The sequence below is a fragment of the Panthera uncia genome (assembly GCF_023721935.1).
Source record: "Panthera uncia isolate 11264 chromosome E2 unlocalized genomic scaffold, Puncia_PCG_1.0 HiC_scaffold_19, whole genome shotgun sequence".
In the NCBI taxonomy this organism is placed as follows: domain Eukaryota; kingdom Metazoa; phylum Chordata; class Mammalia; order Carnivora; family Felidae; genus Panthera; species Panthera uncia.
The window spans coordinates 12,430,598-12,447,096 of record NW_026057588.1 but is presented as its reverse complement, the minus strand read 5'-3'; the positions used below and the strand labels follow the sequence as shown (position 1 = coordinate 12,447,096).

The window sequence follows — 16,499 nt, the reverse complement described above, 5'->3', positions numbered from 1 at the left end:
TCTTTATAGATTTTGGATGGTAGCCCTTTGTCTGATATGTCATTTGCAAATATCTTTTCCCATTCCGTCGCTTGCCTTTTAGTTTTGTTGATACCCAGTTTTCTAACACCATTTGTTGACAAGATTGTCCTTTCTCCATTAAATGGTCTTGGCACCCTTGTCTAAAGTCTTTTGATTAAATAATTGGGGCGTTTTTCCTGGGCTCTCTATTGTATTCCATGGTATCTATATGTCTGTATATATACAGTTTGGGGTAACATTGACATCATATTAAGCTTTTCAATCCATAAACCTGGATATCTTTCCATTTATTGGTGTCTTCTTTAATTTCTTTCTGAATATCTGGTGGTTTTCAGTGTATGTATCTTTCACTTCCTTGGTTAAGTTTATTTCTAAGCATTTGATTCTTTTTGATGCTATTATAAATGGAATAAGCTCCATCCCCTCTCTCCACACCATTGTCACCTCAGTGTCCTCAGGGAAACCTGGGAACAGGACCTGGGTCCACAGAATACACAGGATCAAAGAAAGGGGAGAGGGAGGTTGAAGGAAAGAGGCTCCATGCAGTCCATCTGGGCCCTAGAGGTTTTCTCTCCCAAAGGCATGTCCTGGAGACACTGTCCAAAAGGAGGTAACTTTGTTCTGTCTGCCCTGCTCACACCACTCTCTATGTCCTTCTCCAGCCCTGGCATGGCTGAACCCCTCTATGATGGTAAGTTTGGAGGAGCCAAGTCCCTTGGACATGTGTCTTATCTCCAGGACTGGGAAAGGGGGGCTGAGGCTCTGGTTCCACCAAGTATTACAGGAGGTGCTAACACTGGGCTGTCATGGCTACTGCCACATGTTCATCTGCCAAGAGTCCATCCTAGTCACCCTTGGAGACCCTGGGCATGCAGGAGCAGTGCACCCTGGGTAGAGTCTGTGCTCAGGGGAGCGGATTCTCTGTGCACGGGAGACTGGGCCACACTGCTCTGCCTGGATGTTTTAAATATTTGGCACTTGGCTAAAAATATACTTCTGGCAAAACTTATGGGATCCAGGGGCACCTGAGTGGTTCAGTTGGTTAAGCATCTGACTCTTGGATTCAGCTCAGGTCATGATCTCACAGTTTCGTGAGCTTGAGCCCCACATCAGCTCAGCTCTAACAGTGTGGAACCTGCTTGGGATTTTCTCTCTCCCCTCTCTCTCTGCCCCCCTCCTGCTTGCACTCTCTATCTCTCAAAATAAATAAACTTAAAAAAAAATTTTTTAACTTATCCAACTAAAGTGGTGCTCCCAAGGGAATTCATTACCTTAAATGCTGATACTAGAAAAGGTTGATTTAAAATGAGTTAATCATCCAACTTAACAAGTTGGAGAAAAACAAAGGGACAAAGGAAAGTGATCATAAACTTAAGAGGAAAAAATAATAAGCTAGAAGACAAATACAGAATCAAGAAGATCCACACATCCCAAATTCAAAACCCCATTATTCCAAACTCCTTTCTTGAAAGGGTTCATAAATTTTTAACACCTCTGAAAAATTCATCAGCAAAACAACAGAGGAAGCACAAATAAGCTACATTAGTGTGGGAACAAGTGGACCTAACTAAAGTTGGGGCAGAGACTGAAAGTTCTAAAAAAATCTTTGTGGCAATAAAGCTCACAATTCAGACAAAATGGACAATATTCCTAGAAAATTAGCAATAACATAAACTAACTCAGCAAGAAACAGGAAATCTGACCTGTAGTATAACTATAAAGGAAATTTAATTAAGAGTTAAAATGTCTTTACACACACATACACACTTGTGCACACACAGATATATGTGCCACATTTGTGCGCACTCAAAAAACACAAATGGCTTTAAAATGAATATGAATATCTGTATGGAGAAAAAAATAGGAACCTAGACCCTAACTCACACCATACAATCTTCTGGAAACTGATTAAATTTTATCAAAGTTACAATTTCTGGTCTTCAAAACACACCCAATTCTCTCTCCCTCTGTCTTTCATGTATATACAAGTTATGTGCGTGTGTGTGCACGTGCGCGTATCTATATGATGAAGAAGCCATGTCCAAAGTGCATTATAAAATCCTACAAAAGCAATATAAAAAGGCTGACAATCCAAAATTTTTTAAGATGGCTAATAACTCTCTAAAAGACAGTAAATAGTATGAACATGTGAAAATAGCCAAGAAGCATATAAAAAGCTGCATTATGAAATATCATGTCAGTCACATGAGAAGAGCTGAAATTAAAAGGACTGACAATATCAACAGTTGGAACATCTGAACATGTAATGTTACTGTTGGGGATAAAGATTTGTTCAGGGGCGCTCAAGTGGCTCAGTCAGCTGAGGGTCTGACACTTGATTTCGGTTCGGGTCATGATCTCACGGTTCGTGAGATTGGGCCCTGCGTTGGGCTCTGTGGTGACAGTACAGAATCTGCTTGGGATTCTTTCTCCCTCTCTCCTAATCCCTCCCTCTCCCTAACCCTAACCCTAACCCTAACCCTAACCCTAACCCTAACCCCTCCCTCTCCCTCTCCCTCTCTCTCTCTCAAAATAAATAAATAAACATTTTTTAAAGATTTGTTCAATAATCTGGCAGAAGAATCTAAAATTTTCATGTATTTCAGGAGATGCTCCAGCAAATACAATGGTATATATCCCCAAGGAAATGAGTTAGACACATCACAACACCCATGCATAAGTGTATTCATACCAGTATTATTCAGAAGAGCCACAAAGTCGAACAATCCAAATGTCCAACACCACAACAGGCAAATGTTGTGGTATATCCAAACAAAAGAGTATTGAGCAATATGACAAAGGAATGAATCAGGGTTGCCCAGAATCCCAACACAGACTTGAAGGAAAGTAGCCAAATGCAGAAGGGAACATAACGATTCTACTTATGTAAAGTTCCCAAAGAGGCAAAACCAGTCTCTGGTGGTAGAGGTCAGAATGGGGATGATGGTGGGGCTCCTAGTGGCTGCAAGGGGCATGAGAGTGTTTTCTGGTGTGGGGAAACGTTCTCTACCTTGATCTGGGCAATGGTTTCATAGGCACACGTGTGCAGAAAATTATTGCAGTGTTCATGTTACTTTACAAAAAAATGAAGTGTACAATCTCTCCGGGCCATACAAAAAAGCAATCCACATATCAATCCACAAAACAAGCAACGACCAGTTTATTTCAACCTTAAACAATTCTTTCAGAGAACAGGACAAATGAATACTCATTAGCTCATTTTATGTGGCACAATAACCTTCATGTCAAAACCAGACCAGGAAACAAAGAAGAAGTAACAGGTAGGCCTTTCTCGTGACCAGAGATGAAAAATCCCTAAAACAAAATGCTACCAAAATGGATCAGGAATTACCAAGCTGAATTCCTTTCCCAAAATGCAAGGTTGATTAGCATTCAAAATCAATCATTGCCTTTAAGCACATTAACACATGAACTAGAGAATAATTCCTAATGACGAGAAGAGAAGCAAAGTGGCCTTTGATGACGCTCCATGTCCACTCAGATTTGGATGGTACGGAAACCAAGGGAAAACTTCTCCTCGACCTGATGAAGGTGCCTACAACCTGCAGCAAGCATCGCAGTTACTGGACGGTCGCTACAGACATCAGTGTCATCAGGAGTGGCGCAAGGCGGTCTGTGTTCACCAACCGAACTTCAAGCCCCTGGGCTTCAACCCTCCTCAGAGGCTCTCCCCTGGCCACACCCAGGGACAGAGCCCTGCTTGGGTCAGAGCCTCCTGAAGACAGCTGGGCCTGAGGGAGGGCAGCTCCCCTGGCCCAGAGAACCAGACTCACGGCTCCGACCTCAGACCACAGATGGCCTGCGACACTTAGCACGTTTCCTAAATGCACCAGCGGGAAGGGGACCAGAAGCAGACACTCTTCCTGTAGCTGATCAGGAGAGAGGAAGGACAACATGCCAGGCCTCCTATGGTGTGGCCCTGAACTGCCCCAGGTCTCTCCTCCCACAGACCGTTAGCCTCAGCAAGCATACAGCTGAGCCCAAGATGAATGAGGGATTGGGGGCACATGCCCCTCTTCCAGGGGGGAGGAGCTGCAAGGTCACAAAGGGTATGGGTGTATAATCCTAATACTGGGAGGGCAAGGACACTTAAGAAGGGTGATCCTGGGGTGCCTGGGTGGCTCAGTCACTTAAGTGTCCGACTTCAGCTCAGGTCATGGTCTCCTGGTTCGTGGGTTCAAGCCCTGCATCAGCTCCTGCACTGAAAGCACAGAGCCTGCTTAAGATTCTCTGTCTCCCTCTCTCTCTGCCCTTCCCTTGTCACACATACACACACACTCTCCCTCTCAAAAATAAATAAACATTAAAAAAAAAAAAAAAAGAGTGATCCAGTCCTTCAGGGTCATGGACTTACAGTCATTTTCCCCAGTGCCAACAGGTAGGGTGGGGGCATCTTGTTCCTGCACGTCTAGCCTAAGCTGCCTGCTAGGTGTGGAACCATCCCTCCCCAAGACTTAGGCCCTAGGACTGCTTCTGGGTCGCCAGTCCATACCCCCCCACAATCCTCCAATGTAATATTCCTCCCTGGGACCCAGATATCTGTCCCAGGAGCTTCACCCTGGGCAAATCTAAAGAGTTATTTGAAAGCTGGGGGTTCTGGCAGGAAATACGCTTGTATTTGTCGCAAGTGGAAAAGCTCCCCACAGGCTCAAGGAAGAGTGTGGGTGCCCTCTAGTGGACTGTCCCTGCTAGAAGAAGAGCAAACAGACACTAACACACATTTCTCCAAAGACGACATACAGATGGCCAACAGGCACATGAAAAGATGTTCAACATCACTGACCATCAGGGAAATACAGATAAAAACCACAATGTGATATCCCCTCACACCTGTCAGAATGGCTGAAGTCAACAACACAAGTGTTGGCGAGGACGTGGAGAAAAAGGAACCCTCATGCACAGTTGGTAGGAATGCAGACTGGTGCAGCCACTGTAGAAAACAACATGGAGGTTCCTCAAAAAATTAAAAATAGAACTGCAATGTGATCCAGTAATTCCACTACTGGGTATTTACCCAAAGAATACAAAAACGCGAACTTGAAGGAATGTATGTACTCCCATGTTTATTGCAGCATTATTTACGATAGCCAAATTGTGGAAGTATTCCAAATGTCTATCAGCAAATGAATGGATAAAGAAAATGTGGTCAATGTATACAGTGAAATATTAATCAGTCACAGAAAGGAATGAAATCATGCCATTTGCCACAACATGGATGGATATAGAGAATATTGTGCTAAGCCAAATAAGCCAGTCAGAGAAAGACAAATAACCATATGATTTCATTCATATGTGGAATTTAAGAAACGAAACAAACAAGCAAAGAGGGGAAAAAAGAGGCAAACCAAAAAAGCCCAGATTCCTAACTATAGAGAACAAACTGATGGTTACCAGAGGCGAGGTGGGGGGGGGGAGGGGGATGGATGAAACAGGTGGAGGGGATCGAGAGTACACTTATCATGATGAGCACTGAGTGATATATGGAACTGCTGAATCACTGTGTTGTACACCTGAAACTAATACAACAGTGTATGTTAACTGCATTGGAATTACAATAAAAAAAATAACAAAAAGGAGCCAGACGAGTTGAGGGATTAGGGCTGACCTTGAACCAAAGGCACGTTCAGGTTCACAAGGACTGGCAGTGAAGCTGCAGGAGGAGGGGGGCTGGCTAGAGGGGCAGAGTCTGGAGAGACGGGGAAGAGCAGAGTGAGGGGAAGCCTCCTGGGAAGGCTGGGTGATGGGCACACAGAAGGGCTCTGTCTCCTCATCCCTGATTGTGGCCTAGTATTTCCTGTTGGGGGCCATCTCATATACCATAGGATAATTAGCACCATGCCAGCCTCCACCCACCAGATGCCAGGAGAACTCTCCAGCCCTGGTGTAAAGAGATTTTCTGGAGACAATGGTGCGTGTCCTAGAGGAAGGGGAGAGGTGCTGGTAAGATCCCTCCTCTTTGAGAACAAGTGACCTACACTAACCTCTAGTATTAACTAACCAAATGAAACCCTGGGCCTCTTGGAGTGTGCAAATAAGAGAGAAAATAAACAGGCATAATTAATGTCATGAAAAACTGCTTTTAATTAATCAAAAGTTGATTTATCAGCAGATGGCATATTTAGTGGTGATTATCTTGGCTGCCTGTGGCTCAGTAGCTCGAAGACTGGTTTTGCCAAGGGTGTGACCACAAATCAGAAGGACACCACTGGGTTATACTGCCAGGTTAGCTGAGGGAAATTCTGTAGACATTGGGATGCAAAAACATACAAATCTGTATGTAATGTCACTAGACATGTCCTCTGATGTCGTCACTGTCTTGAGAGGCATCTTAGCCATGAATGCAAAGACATACTATCATTTGGAAGAAATTATCTTATTGAGAAGAAAATTATGTCATAAGAGCATCTCCTTAGCCTCAGAATCATATACCTCAGCATCATTCCTTAAGGATAAATCTATACCCCAAAAAACAGACTTAGGGACTTGCCAGTGTTAGGGTCTGGTTCCCAGCACCTGTGGGCTGACAGCACCCTCCCCTCTAGCCTTGGGCCCCTGCCTGAACCACAGGAGCCTCTGATGCTCTGGCACTAAGGGGAGGGGGCCTTTAAGTGTCCTCACTATTCCCCGTCCATATCTAGACTCTACACAGAACCTGTTGTCCACTTTTGGATGTGATACTTAAATTACCGACCTCCATTTTCATCCTTCATCCATCCCAACATTGTGACAGGCCCAGGAGGTGCCTTCTGCTTGTGATTTTGAGGGAAAAGTTCTCAGAAACATTTGCTTTCACCCACCTTGAACAGACCTCCATCATGAGTGCCATTATCATTACCAGCAGCATTTGGACACCTTCCCCCCCGTTCCCCCTCGCAGTAGTCAGATGCCGTCCAACCCTTAGGGGAAAATGTGACTCCCTCCAAAAGTATGACTAGTAGAAATGCACAAGAATGGGGCGCCTGGGTGGCTCAGTCGGTTAAGCGTCCGACTTTGGCTCAGGTAATGATCTCATGGTTCATGGGTTCAAGCCCTGCATCGGGCTCTGTGCTGACAGCTCAGAGCCTGGAGCCTGTTTCAGATTCTGTGTGTGTCTCTCTCTCTGCCCCTCCCCCACTCACGCTCTGTCTCCCTCTGTCTCAAAAATAAATAAGCATTAAAAAAAAAATGCACAAGGAGACAGTACATGAGTGTCCACAGGGAAGATTCTATGTGAATTCATGAAAGCTTAAAATCCTAGGAGCGTCCACATGAAATCAACATTGCCATGCTAAAACCTGAATCTTGGTTGGTTTTCACCATTTCCTTAAGAGCCAAACTGCAAAATGTGACATTAATAACAAACTAGAAGAAGAAGACATTTGTCACAGTTACTGATAAAACTAAGTTATTCGTCCTAAAGAGAAGTTTCCAGGGGATTATCCTCACTTTTACCAGGTAGCTGGCTATCTATATTTTTCATAACCTAGTAGAAATTATCCTTTCTTCCCTAAAAGCTTAAAGAGAAGACAGGCAGCCCCTGACCCCTCTCCCAGAGCCAATCACCTGCGACCAACCACGAGAAGAGCTGAGGCCTGAGCTTCTCTGGTTCTCAAGACAGTGCGGGGTGCTCAACCGGCTGCTGCAGGCACAGGACGTCCGGGTGTGCACGGGCACCGGCCTGGAGCAACCTGAGCACCATCCCACATCCCCGATGTCAGGTGTCACCAAACCCTGCACACCTCACCCTGGCTGCATCCTGGAACATGAGGGAACTTCTGGAAGCCCAATCCTTGCTCGAAGGCACTCCCCAACACCCGCTCCTCCAGGGCTGCTGCCTGTGTGCCCCAAACCCCACAACACTACACGCTCAGGGCCGCACAAAGTCCAGTGCACCCATGATGAGCATGATCCCACGCAGATTCCACCACCACCCACCAAGATACTGCTGGACTGGGACCAGCCACTACCTACATGTGGTGGTAGGAAAGGTTTGGGGGCGCTTTCCCACAAGAGAACTGGGACCCAGTACCCGGCCCACCTCTCCAACACTTGGGGGAGATAGATGAGGTGCAAGCTTTGGTCTGCTGGGCACTGGAAAGCGGTGTGGGGCTGGTGGACCTCAAGATTGCCCCTCAGCACAGAGGGGGGCCCTTCCACTACCCCTGGCCCTGCAAGGCTCCCAGCATCGGAGGACCACCCAGAGAGTCAGCGTAGAGGCCAGGCTCTGAGAAAGGGAGCTGGGGGGTTGATAAGGCTCTTCTGAGAGAGCCAGGGCACTGAGGGCAGAAGGGGGAGACAGGACAAGATTAAAGCCCTGATGAGAACTGACATGGTCCCTTCCTTGTACCCAGGCTGGAAGTCCACAGAAGCATCTACTTCCATCTGGGAGGGTGAGAGAGAGCCTGATATCCAGCTGTCCCTGTGCCCACTGCCTGTGGCAGGTATAGCATCAGCCCAGGACCCAAATCTTTATGTGTAGGAGGGACTCCAGCTCCAGGAACTCAGTCCTTACCTGCCTTACTTCAGCAGGGCCCATATTCTGCTGAGGACACCCACCTGCTGCCCCCCCTCCCAGCCCTCCACCATCTACTACCCAAGAGCTGGAGCCCTCTAGGCACCTTAGGAAACTCAAGTCCCAGCTGCTTCTACTCTGCTGGGACGTGTATCTCATTGACACAGGTCCTGACCCTACCAGGCCTCCTCCACCAGCTCCCACTGACAGGGCTGCGAAGCTTCCGGATCCCTGTCTTTCTCCTGTGGAGCCCACCAAGCAACGGATTTTGTTTGGAGTGATGAGATCCCAGCTCCCCACCCTCCTGCAGACACTCTGCTCCCCCCATATTGAATCCACTCTGGGGCCCTGCCAAAGCAGACTGGGGGCCCTGTAATCCCAGTCCACTGACAGCTGCAGGCCTCCCAGCCCTGCCCTCCTGCCCCTCTCAACACCTCAGCCCCCACCTTTGCCAACCCCAAGGGCATCACACTCATAAGAAGTGGCCTGTGTCTGTCAACCCAACCCCATCAAATCTCAGCTGCCTCAGTCTCTGTGAATCGAGCACCCCCAGATTTCTGGCTCGGCTATCAAGGCAATAGTGGTTGCCATGGGCGCTCCTGTTCAACCCTCTCTTCCAAAAGCTGGAGGCCCAAAGCCTCCGTGGGGATGAGGAGGAGGCCAGGCAGGATCCTTTGGGACGTGAAGTGTCATACGCTCCACCCTGGAAGGACACTGCTCTTGTCAAAACCCTGTCCTCCTGATGCCAAACCACTCCTTCCTGACTTCTCCCCCAGGAGCAGACTTACCAGGAAGATATGCTTCCTCCCCCACTCCCCCATTCACCTGATTTGTATATGTGGATTTGTTCTTCTATAAAACATTAAGAGGCTACTTTACTATCATAGAGATTGCCATATTCTTTCTGTCAAAACTCATGGTAAAATTTTTGTCTGCAGAAGGATTTTCAACTTTGGAACTACTCACATTTTGGACCAGATAATTCTTTGTTGTAGGGGATTGTCCTGTTTATTGCTGGACCCTGGCCACTATCCAGTGGTTACCAATAGTTCGTCCACAGATCCAACAACCAAAATACTTCCAGAGATGTCAAATATCTCTAGGAGGAAAAATTAATACAGTTGGGCAACAGTGAACTAGGCATAAATATTTTTTAAGGCTACATCTAAAAGAAGATAATGGCAAATGAAGAAAATCAGACACAGACCTTAAATGTAGCACAACGCCAGTGAAATAAATACAAAATAATATTTCAGGCATAATGAAGGAGACCAGAAACCAGGTGAGAGGTCCTTTGTATACTTTGCATGTTCTATTCTTTTCATTCAAAGCATCTTTAAACACTGTTCAAACACAAATCTCATGGGTTTCCCTACTTAGAGAGTCAGAAAACACAGCTGTAAACAAATCAAAGCCAATTCTCTCATGAGGCTCCATTTGTAGATATGTGGAGGGGCGCCTGGGTGGTTCAGTCGGTTAAGCATCCGAATTCGGTTCAGGTCATGATCTCACAGTTCGTAAGTTCGAGCCCTGCGTCGGGTCTGTGCCGACAGCTAGCTCAGAGCCTGGAGCCTGTCTTCGGATTCTGTGTCTCCCCCTCTCTCTGTCCCTCCCCTGGTCTCTCTCTCTCTCTCTCTCTCTCTCTCTCTGTCTCTTAAAAATAAATAAAACATAAAAAATAAATATGTGGATATATAAGATAAACCAGTAAATAAATACATACTATGTCAGTGGAGGATATTGGCTACCAAGAAAAATAAAATTAACAAGAAACAACAGGTGTTGGTGAGGATGTGGAAAAAAAGGAACCCTCATGCCCTGCTGGTGGGAATGCAAACTGGTGCAGCCACCATGGAAAACAGTATGGAGGTTCCTCAAAAAGTTAAAAATAGAACTACAATAGGATCCAGTCACTGGACAACTGGGTATTCCCCCCAAAATACAAAAACACTAATTCAAAGGGATACATGAGCCCCTGTGTTTATAGCAGCATTATCTACAGTAACCTAATTATGGAAGCAGCCCAAGTGCCCACCAGTAGATGAATGGATAAAGAAGATGTGGTATGTATGCATACATATATATTTACAATGGAACAGTACTCAGCCATAAAAAAGAATGAAATCTTTCCATTTGCAATGACATGGATGGAGCTAGAAAGTATAATGTTAAGCTAAATAAATCACAGAAAGACAAATAGTATATCATTTCACTCATGTGTAGGATTTAAGAAACAAAGCAAATGAGAAAAGGAAAAAAGAGACATAAATCAAGAGACAGACTCTCAGCTAGAGAAAACAAACTGATGGTGGCCACAAGGAGGGGTGGGGGGATGGATGAAATAGGTGAAGGGGATCAAGAGTACACTTATCATGATGAGCCCTGAGTAATGTAAAGAATTGATAAATCACTATATTGTACACCTGAAACTAATATAACACTGTATGTTAACTATAGTGGAATTAAAAATATTTTAATTAAAATAAAAACACACATCTTAATGCAAAAGAAAGAAAGAGAAAAGAAAAAAGGAAAGGAAAGGAAAGGAAAGGAAAGGAAAGGAAAGAAAAGAAACGAAAAGAAATAAAGTCAACTGATTCAGTTCTCCTGAGGAGCTATTGGCATTTGGTCAAGGAAGTCCTTGTTATGTCAGACAGTCCTGAGTCTCTTACTGCATTATTCCCTCTTGTCCCCACACTCTAATTTCCAGAAGGCCCGTCAAGTCACTTATGGAACCAAAATACTGTCCCCAACCCACATTTCCAAATGCTCTGAGTGCCATCCCCAATTGAGAAAACCTTCTAAATCTTTAACAGGTCTGTGAATAAAGAGGGGTCTTCCCTGCATTTGTTCTTTTTCTTCTGCTCATGGGGATTTTCTCTTAGCAGGAATTCACCTGAAACTCCAGGCCTATTCTTTTCTTGGGCACACAGGGAAAATATTATATCTAAATTATCCCAGCCCCCCCCATCCCTATCTCCTGGGAGCGAGTTGTGGTGGTGGGATACAGTGGGGGGGTAATATCAACAGGAAAAGATGAGATTCACAAGAGACCCTACCCACCCAGTCAAGAGAGCGCTTGGCTGTCCTCACACAGCCCTGGGGACCATGGGACCATGGACAGCTCCCAGCCTTTTTCCGTTTGCAAACTCAAGTAGGGACACAGGAAAACAGAAAACGGGGCCAGCTGATGTCCACACAAATATGAGCAAAGAAGGAGACACATCGTGGGTGTGTCTTCTCTCAGCCCCCTCCCCCAGTGTCTTCAGCCTTCCAGTCCAGGCTCTGATGGAAAGACCCAGAAAACACACCAGCTCTTCAGAAAAGCCTCCATCTTGTCTCACCCCGCCCCTGTGACCTGCTCCTTGTAATCCCATCTGCACACATACTGCCCCTCATAATTCTTGCTCCTGCCTCCATGTATTCGCTCAAACAGTCCCTGCCTGGGGTGCCCTCTCCCCCTTTCTTTATGAATCTGCTCCTTCCCCTTCTCTATAGCCAATCTCATTGGCCATCTTGCCATAAGGTCACCCCAACCTCTACAGGTGGACACAATAAACCCCCTCTGAATTCTCACCTCTGACTCTGTTCCTTTGTGCTGTGATAACACAGTCAGGTGCAGTTACCTACGTTCACATCCTATGTCCTACAGATCCCCAATTTCCCAAGAGAGAGACAGGGCGAGCCTACTTTCTCAATGGCCCCGTCACAGGAAAATGGCTATTGTGTTCAGAGAATGAATAAGGGAAAGAAGGGTAGATAAACAGGGGGACACTTGCTTCTGCTCTCACAAAATCACTATGGGCATGCACAGCAGATGAAGAAATGGACACCCACATGCATTCCCAGTCGTGGATTGGTGCCAGTTTTATATAAGGTAATATGTAGGTTTGTTTCCTAAGTTTTTTGCTTGTTTTGAGATAAAATACATATAACCTAAACTTCGCCATTTTAATCATTTTAAAGTGTGGGGCCAGGGGAATGTGGGCCATCCAGTCCTACCAGAGTTCTACTGTGCTGCACGATAGACCCAGGGTGGCTGGAGTCCTGTACTGACTGTCCCTGCAGGAGAGGGGTGAGAGCCCATCTCTGCCCAGGGCTCAACGTCCAGAGCAGTGACCTGAACCCTAGTCAGATGCCTGGTCCTAAGCCTGACAGAGAGTACAGAATCCCTCATGTCCACCACAGGGCAACATCAGGACAGGCACAAAATGTGGTTCTCTCTCTCTCTGTCTCTGTCTCTCTGTCTCTCTCACTTTCCCTCTCTCTCTCTCTCTCTCTCTCTCTCTCTCTCTCTCTCTCTCACACACACACACACACACACACACACACACACACACACACGAACCACATGTCCTCAAGTACCCTTGTGCATGGAGTCAAGGAGTCAAGGGTGATTTGGGGAGGAGAGTGACCACCATTCCTAGACAAAACGATAGACATGCCTTTGGTAGAAAGATGACCCTGAGCCCAGGAGAAATGACATCACGTCCCAGGTGTACCTCCCAGGGAGAGCTATGCTGAGGAGTCATGCATCCTGCCTGAATGAAGTAGAGGGGAGTCTCCTATTAGTGAAAACACTGTATATTTCATTCTCCCTGTTCTTCCCAGGGCCCACCCCAGGAGCCTTAGCACTTTATTCCTGATGGGGCCATCATGGGCATCATGACTGGGCCCAGGGTGAGCTGACTCTGAACTGGAACCCCTGGATATCTTCTGCATCCAGAAACCAGTGGGGGTAATGAAGCCCTTCAGATCATGTTCCTCCTTTGCTTAGGGGGAGACAGAGGGGTTCCCTCATCTACAGATGAGTCTCCCTTCCCCTCCTCATCCCTCATCCACCATTCTGACATTTTCCTGCCCTCAGCTAAAGAGGATGACTTTTCAAAAAGTCTTTGGCTAAAGCAACCCCAGACACCCAGAACTTCCCCTAACTCTGTCTGGGGATAAGGGCTCCAAGGACACCCATGTCCTCTATCACTTACCTCCCTGCACTGGCTCCTCTGTCACCTGGGTGTGAATTCCCTTCAAATGAAAAGCCTCAGCACCAAGTACCTCATGCTCATGCCAAGGCATAGGACATTCCCAAGGAACACAGACACCCTAAGAGAGGACACCCTCCGGACTGACCATGTCAGGGTGACCATGTCCAGACACCCTCCGGACTGACCAGAGGGCCCATATCCCTGGGTATTTCCTCACCTGGCTCGCTCCCCTCAGCTCCCCGGGAGAATATGAGACTCCATGTGGAATATTCTCCCCCTCACCTGGGGCTCCACGGGCTGGGACACATCTCTGAATAAAAATACCTCCAAATACTCCCCCACTCAGCTCACCAGGTCACTGTTAAGTTTTACATCTGTATCTGTTCACCTTGACAGACCCATGAGGTCTCTGCATCAGAGAATAGCCCTGAGACTCAGAGAAAGAGGAAAGATCCAAAGACTAAGGGAAATTGGAATGTGGTATGGACTTATCATTTAAGACCTACTCATCCACCCTGGGAGAGTCCAGAGGACACACCTTTCCCTTTCATGACTGAGGGAGCTTATAAGGGAGCCCCAGCACACTTAAAGAGCTCTGTGATTGTTCTTCTCTGTAGGTCAGAGGGAGCTGCTGCCAGTGAACTGGGAAACGTAAATGCAAGGAGGGAGATTGGATCCCAAGGAGGTAGGGCCAAGAGGCCATATTAATCACTGAAAGTGACTTGGGCCACAGTCATCACGAAGGACAACAGACTCAAAGCAGCAATCAGAACAGTCTCATTCACAAAGACCAATGACATCGGCTAGTTGATCATGGTGTTCCTAGAAATGAAACAGATGGAAACCTACTGAATTCTTACTTGGTCTATATAAGCAGAAGAGTTCTAGAAAGTACATCTTGAATCACAGCAACTGAGTGTTATGGCCCCTCAATTAATTCCCAGACTTGAGCCAATTTAAAGAGCCAGAACCCCTTGAATAAAGGAGAAGCTGGGTCCCCTTGAGGAAGGACCCAGTATGCTGCCAAAAATTTATACAATGAACCTTTCTCCCACCCTTCCCCAGAGGGACCTGTGGCCTTTTACCAGGATGATTGTGCACTGGGGAAAAGGAAATAGTCAGCTCTTTGGGGCATTACTAGATATGGTCTCTAAACTGAGGGCCCAATGTCACAGTGGCCCACCACCAATCAGAGGAGGAGCTTATGGAGCTCAGGTGGTCAATGGAGTTCAGCACAGGTTCATCTCACAGTGAGCCTGGCGGGGGGGTGGGGGGGTGGTTCCTGAACCAATCCTGTTGTTTATTTCTCATGTTTGGCATAATTAAACTAGTCATACTCAACAGCTGGCAGAATCCCCACATTGGTTCCCTGCCCTGTGGAGTGAAGGCTGCTACAGTGGGGAAGGCCAAGTGGAAGGCACTAGAACTGCCTCTACTTAGGAAAACAGTAAGCCAAAATCAATACCACATTTTACTGGAGGGACTGCAGGGATTAGTGCAGCATCAAGGACTTGAAGGATGCAGGGACCTTGGAGAGTGACAGTGGATTATCATAAGCTTAAGCCGGTGGTGACTCCAAGTGCAGCTGCTGTACCAGATGTGGTTTCCCTGCTTGAGCTGATTACTGCCTACCATGGTACCTGCTTTGAAGCTCTCCCTCTGGCAAATACTTCTTTCTCCACACCTGTCAGCAACGACCTACCAGAATCAGTTTGCTTTCAGCTGGCAAGACCAGCAAGGCACCTTCACTGTCCTAGCCCAGGAGTGCATCAACTCTCCAGCCCTGTGTCCTAATTTAGTTCACAGGGATCTTGGTGGCCTTTCCCTTTCACAAGACATCATTCTGGCCTGTTGCATCGATGACATTATGCTGACTGAACCTAGTGAACAGGAAGTAGCAACGACTCTAGACTTACTAGTAAGACATTTATGTGTCAGAACATGGGAAATAAATCAAACAAAAATTCAGGGGACTTCTCCCTCAGGGAAATTTCTAGGGATCCAGAGATGAGTGGCCTATCAATCTACCTCTTCTAAGGTGAAGGATAAGTTGTTGGATCCCATCCCTCCTACAACCCTGCTCCTCCTTCATCTGTCCACGGATCCAACTCCCAGCATTCCAGGCATACACACCGCTGCCACCCAAGGGCACACACAGTTTAACTTACTGGAGACAATATGCACTGATATACATCCTGTGAGATCTGAGTTTGGTGACATTTCATTGAGGGAAGAGGCACGGACAATGTACTTAGAGCAACAGATATTGGGACTCGCAGAGCTGTAATATGATGGAGTATTAACATGATATGTGATCCACGTAAAATGGCTACAGATTGATGATGAATAAACATGCAGAGCGGCTGAGCACGGTGACTCTGCCTTCTACACTTCCCTCCTTGTCCACCAGAGGGCAGCAGAGATACTCCGCAGCCTGGAGCCTTGGGAGGGGAGGAGGGGGGGAGGCGCTGCTGATCCCCCTTGGCTGCCCACTGCCCAGCAGGGTCTGACCCTCCCCAGCCTCACTCAGTCACAGTCCTCCTCACTCTCCAGGCTCCCCACACTGACCTCCGTCAGCCCCTCCGGCCAGTCGGGTGTCTGCCCGCTGAGACAGGTCCCTCTGTAGGCAGCTCAGCCCTCCACACCCTCTGTCCTTCCAGGGGCAAAGGCCCACTCACACTTCCGGTCTCAGCCAAAAGATCACTTTGTCAGGAGTGCTCCATGTGACAGCCCCTCCCCGACCAGCTGAGACCTGTTACATGCTCCTGTCACACCAGACCCTTTCCCTTCATGGACCCTTTCTCTACTTTATTTTATTTTTTTAATTTTTTTTAAGGTTTATTTATTTTTGAGACAGAGAGAGACAAAGCATGAACAGAGGAGGGTCAGAGAGAGGGAGACACAGAATCTGAAACAGGCTCCAGGCTCTGAGCTGTCAGCATAGAGCCCGATGCGGGGCTCGAACTCACGGACCGTGAGAT

The 16,499-nt window shown here is 46.9% G+C and overlaps 1 long non-coding RNA gene across 1 annotated transcript in view; it reads right to left on the bottom strand.

Annotated features, from left to right (window-relative positions):
• Window positions 1–3,498: 3,498 nt before the first annotated feature.
• Window positions 3,499–16,499, bottom strand: part of LOC125915442 (uncharacterized) — an 81,906-nt gene continuing 68,905 nt past the window's right edge. Inside the window, exons 2-3 of the long non-coding RNA XR_007455666.1 lie at window positions 9,500–9,632; window positions 3,499–6,281 (exon numbers count right to left, since the gene is read on the bottom strand). This is a non-coding gene — a long non-coding RNA (uncharacterized LOC125915442). The remainder of the gene's footprint in view (window positions 6,282–9,499; window positions 9,633–16,499) is intronic.